We start from the raw sequence: 6,000 nt of genomic DNA on the forward strand, positions 1-6,000 counted from the left end.
TCCTCTTCCTGTGCACATATCCCAAGCGGGAAGGAGGGCAGGAATGTTGTTATTAGAGCGCTAATTCTGATATTAAGCTTATAGAGACAGGGCAGCTGCTATTGAAAGAATGCTGCTCTTTTTCTTCTTAACTGACTCTCATCTTAAAACAGCCTTTAAAGGGTTGTTGTTTTATCTTCACCAGTCTTAACTGTTTCAAGGAGATTGTTTAATTCATGGATGTTCTGTTCTAGATAACCTAAAAGGCTTGGTTATGCCAACATTGCCTGGATTTTTGGCTGGTTATTCCATGGCAGGAATAACACATGCTTAAAGTATTAGGTGCTATAAGGTTTTAATACTCTTCAAAAATATCTTGCATAATGCTGGTTATGTTTATTTAAGTTAAGTTATTGTGAAGTAAATATTTACAGGAAGGTCCTGACTGTTTTATTTGTTGTTTTCCATCAGGATATTCAATAATAAATCATAAAACAATTATCATTCTTCCTTATTGAGAAGACAACAGAACTAACAAGCAGTGTTGGGGAAAGTTACTTTTAAAAGTAATGCATTACAATATTCTGTTACTCCCTAAGAAAAAAAGAAAAAAAACAAAACTTTTTCCTCATCTGGGCTGGGCTGTTTGTTTTTATAACAACAAAAAAGTTATATTTTTGGTAAATGTATAGGCCCTTTCACACCAAAGTGAAATAAAAAAGCCTCAGGCTGAAGGAAATGCAAATTCACACCTGTACAGTAGAGGGCGCAGCTCAAACAAACAAGCCTTTCGGCTGTACTGCCATGGGGTGCGTTTCCTGAAAGCATCGTTAGTCAATGTGGTCATAAGTCCCATTGAACTCTATTGGTAATGACTGAACTTGCAAACATAGTTCGCTTTGGGAAAGGCACCCCTGGACAGTGTTGCCAAGTCTGTGCTTTTCCCGTGGAATTTGGCTACTTTAACACTGTTGCCGTGGGTTGTTTTTCATGTCCTCGAGTTGAAGTGACCCAAGCAATGTGATATTTAGCCCCTGGAATGCTAATTTACCAGGGAAACCCCACCAAAATATGCGGATTTTACACCACGGGATCCGATTGGGCTTGTTTTGTTGTGAAAACCTGGCAACACTGATTCTGGAATAGAGAAGAATAGGACGCAGGAGAAATAGGCCTAAATGAGAAAATGTATGCTCGCATTTAGTCTAGAGCTAGTCTAGAAAAACCTAGTCTAGAAAAAATAACTCGGATATTTTCTTATTATTTTAAAAGTAATGCGTTACTTTACTAGTTACTTGAAAAAGTAATCTGATTACATAACTCAAGTTACTTGTAATGCGGTACCCCCAACACTGCCAACAAGAATATTGTTTAAATTCTATTTTAATATGATTCTCCCTGTGTTTTTGAAAGAAATTAATACTTTTATTAAGCAAGGATGCATTAAATTGATAAAAAGGGATTGTTTTGTCTCTTTGACAAAACAACAGAACTGACAAGGATATTGTTTTAAAGGATTAGTTCACATAAAAATGCAAATTCTGTCATTAATTACTCACCCTCGTGTCGTTCCACACCCGTAAGACCTTCGTTCTTCTTCGGAACACAAATTAAGATTTTTGATGAAATCTGAGAGGTATCTGACTCCTCCATAGACCGCAATCTAACCACCACTTTCAAGGTCCAGAAAGGTATTAAAGACATATAGTTAAAATACAGAATTTGCATTTTGGGGTTAACTAACCCTTTAATCCTGTTTTAATATCTGTGATTTTGGCCCTCATGAACATTTAACAATATAATCTAACTTCATGTTACTTCACCTCAGTTGCATTTCTCTTCGTTGCCACAAGGGGGCTCTGCAGCTTTTATATATGAGTCATTTGTCTGTTTTTCTTTGATTGTAGACAGTCTTGCTTCTATGTGACCAAAAGAAGGCTTCTTTTTTTATTAAAAGTACCCGATCACATTCTGGTGAATGTCTCACTGACTTTTGAGTATCACATAATTGAAAGTAGACTGTTCATTTAACAGAAGTAGACTATCACCCAACAGGGTTTACAGCTCCGTCAGCTCCTCATTAGTATGTCTTCTGCTGGTTGCTGTTGTGCTACTGCATGTTGACACCAAACCTTGTCATTCAAGAAAAATAGCACACCTGATTACACAACTGAACTGCTTTTGTGCTGGAACAAAGGTCTGCTGTCAGAGACTGGTTTTAGAAGGTTGTAAAAAAAAAAACGTACTTGCAGAAAAAGATCATAACCTAAAGCTGGAGGAAGCAGAGAGGAAGCAGATTTGGTTCTGAGATGGTCCGCTTCTTGTCTTTAGAGGCTCCCAGGCACAAATCACCTCAGATCCACTCAGGAATTCCGACTCAATGAGAAACAGATGTGCGTGTATGAAGAGCAGCCATGAAAGCCAAGCTCAGCTTGAAAACTGCACGCTGCAGTCTTGGTTAAGACAAAGTTCTAGTTTGTGCCCATGAAACGTTTACATGATCTAGTTTTGTTACTTTTCTATCACTGTATTTTATAATGAAAACCTTTTCAGCATCTTTTGTGCTACATATATTGGAGTAAATTGCATGACAGGCTAATTTGTAGAAAGCCAAAAGTCTATAGGACAGAAAAGGTTGTTGCCTGAAACTTTTTATCTTGGTTGCTTGTCATTTAGCAAAAAGTGGCTTATAAGTCAGTAATTGCAGACACAGCCTGTCTGGAGCAACGCAGGGTTAAGTGCTTCACCCTGGAGTTTGTCTTGCCCCTATCTAAAATCAGACTTTAACCACTAGGCTACTCATCTGTTTTTATGTACTGTCTACAGAACAGTCCAGGGCTGAGACAGTAGACAAGACTCACTCAAAAACTCATTGTAGATGTCTAGTCACAAAAATGTGTTTCTGTCCAGCTGAGAGTAGAGGCAGCGTAGGATAGACTACACACATATACACGTCATCTGTCTTTGTTTCCCCTTCTCCCTCGAAATGATCATACCATCTGTGCATGTGATTTTCTTTTCTTTCTTTTTTTTAAAGGGACTCCCTCTATTGGGTGTTCAAGCAACATACAACATGGTGACCTCAGTAACTTCCCATTTTATCTTCTCTGTCGCTATATGATATTGAATGTTTAAATGCACTCCAATTCTTCAAAAAAAAAAAGTAATTTCTTAAAAAGTTTTATTTTTTAATATTTTGTTTTATCATTGTATTTTATTCATTAGCATTCCCATTCATTTCAGTGGCAGTTACATGACTGTTTTGTGTGTGTGTGTGTGTGTGTGTGTGTGTGTGTTGTATGTCAGTGATTCACATTTTAAAATGAAAAATATTAACCTATAAAGCCACTCATTAATGTTATTTATATTATTTTGTTTTATTTATAGTTTTTTTTTTTTTTTTACCACTCATTTCAACTGCATGTTTTATGGATTGTATACCAGTGATTCACATTTTAATAAGAACATATTGACTTCTTAAGCCAATAAATAATCTAATTTTATTTCATTTTTTGTATTTTTTTTTTTTTTTAGCACTCATTTTAATGGCTGATTCAATCCTTTTATTTTATTATTTATTTTATACAATTTATTTCAAAGGCTGATTTTATTGATTATATACCAGTGATTCTCATTTTAAAATGAACAATACATTGACTTCTAAAGCCAATAATTAAACTCCTTTTATTGTATTGTAATGTGTTGTATTGTGTTGTATTTATTTTATACCATTTATTTCAATGGCTGATTTTATTGATTGTATACCAGTGATTCACATTTTAAAATGAACAATATATTGACTTCTAAACCAATAATTAATCTTTATATCCTTACTTTAATCTTTTAATTGACTTACGGCCCTATATAATACATCTAATCTTTTTTTTTTTTTCCGATATGATGATTTTTTGACATCACACATATTGTTGGTTATGATGTGGTTACTGTCTTTCGAAGAAAAATACTGTGACTCCATAACATAAATCTGATTTAGCGTTTCCTCATGGCTTCACGGGTCAAAGCACACTGAGAACAAAGGCCTCACATAGACACATGCACATGATTTCTCTTTTGATCTTTCACTGAAAATGAATTAAACTGGTTAAAATAATTTGAGGGCAGCAATCACCTGACTGCACATTCTTATTTGATCTGTACTTCATTATAATATTATTTGCCATAGTGTGCTATTCATTCTTTTTGTGTTGCACCCCAAGTTGTTTTTCACTGCGTATGAATTATTGGCTTTTGTCTGTGTTCTTGTTTACTCTGTGGCCTAAATCTCAGTCTATCATTTTTGCATCAACCCTCAATTACAAGCTTGCTTTGTAGTCAGCATATTTTGGGGGATTTCTTTTCTTGAGGCATGAAAAGGCAACACAAGTACCATCTACAAAGGCATGCCTCACCACTTACATGTTTTACATTTTGTTCTCCATGCACGCAAGGTGAATTAGCACACATTAAAATGTAAACAAGGATTTTTAAAAAACATATGCAGTCATTTGAACTGCTTAAGTATGGATGCTTGAAGGCAAATTTTTGTGTGATGGCTGAGGAATGATAGCGGAGTATATTAGCACTCTGGTGTCACTGCAGAGCACAGCTATTTGGTTGTATAAGCAGTTTCGAGGTCATATTTGCCACAGGCTTCGCTACTGTGGACTGTGTTTTTTATTGTGGATCACATGCCAAAAAACAAAACAAGAACACTATGTGCTCCAGGTAACTTCTTCTCACTCCTCCAAACCGACAATTAGCCATTTAGCCTCTGAGTCTGCAGTAATGACAAGGTGTGTCAGCAGGTTGAGTAGTTTTCAGGTTTGAGATTGCGTTCTTGCCCCAAGCCATGTCCTCCAGATCTGGCTTTTCAAGTTCACCCGTTTCTTTTTATCAATAAGATAAAGCGGAGGTTAGACAAAGGGTTATGCAACATCTTTTGCTAGGCCTACATGTTACAAAATAAGTGACACAATTATTTTTTTATTGGTTTAACTTGAAAACATTTGCCGATGGTTAAGATCATGTGATCAGAATGTAATGTGTTATAAATCTGCCTCTTGAGGGGTGATGTTAGTTAGTCATTTTAAGGGATCAAAGTGGAGTAGTAGCAATAAAAAAAAAATTAAAAAGGTAATTGCGACTTTTTCTTAAAATTGCGAGTTTATGTCACGTGAATTGCGAGAAATAAAGTCATAATCGCGAGTTATAACAAAGTCCCTTTAAGACAAGTCATTTCACTCGGCGTCCATCTTTGAAACGCCTCTCGGGCATCCTGGGCATCATGCAGCTCTTTGAATGGGGAAATATCAAATTCTCCAAAGCTGTTTGCCAAGCTTTCGATTAAATTTCATATTTGTAATCACAAATCAAATCTACCAACAACTGTCTCATAATTTTTTTTCCAAACACTCGAATAATGACAAAAAACTATTTTTTTTTTTTTTTGCTGGATCAAGCTAATGCGCATGCGCAGACGTAAATGCGCGTCTCCTGTGCCTCATTTCTGAGGCGCGTGTCTGGCTGTTTCTATAGAAACTGGTGATTCTAACGGCCGCTGCAGTGACGCGATGACTTTACCAGTCGGCGATTGGCTCTTATTTAAAAGGCGGGACTTATTCCGCCATATTGCGCGTTTCACTTTCTCCCATTCAAAACAATACGAGTGACACGTCTTGTGTAATTTTATAGTCTTTGGTTATAAACACAATCGCGGGATATAAACTCGTAATTTCGAGAAATAAACTCACAATTCTGACTTTTTTCTTGCAATTGCGAGTTTATATCTCGCAATTCTGACTTCTTTTCTATCGAATTCTGAGGGAAAAAAGATTGACTTTAATAATTGTGAAATAAAATGTCGCAATTACCTTTTGTAGTTTTTATTCAGTGGCAGAAACAAGCTTCCACAGATGCTGACCAAAGAGTTGTAACCTACGAAAAAAAAAATGTATATATATATTAAAATACATAATATAAAACAAACAAAAGCTTCAGCAGTAGTATATTTTTCAGAATTTC

The sequence above is a fragment of the Megalobrama amblycephala genome, linkage group LG14 (genome assembly GCF_018812025.1).
Source record: "Megalobrama amblycephala isolate DHTTF-2021 linkage group LG14, ASM1881202v1, whole genome shotgun sequence".
NCBI classification, from domain to species: Eukaryota; Metazoa; Chordata; class Actinopteri; order Cypriniformes; family Xenocyprididae; genus Megalobrama; species Megalobrama amblycephala.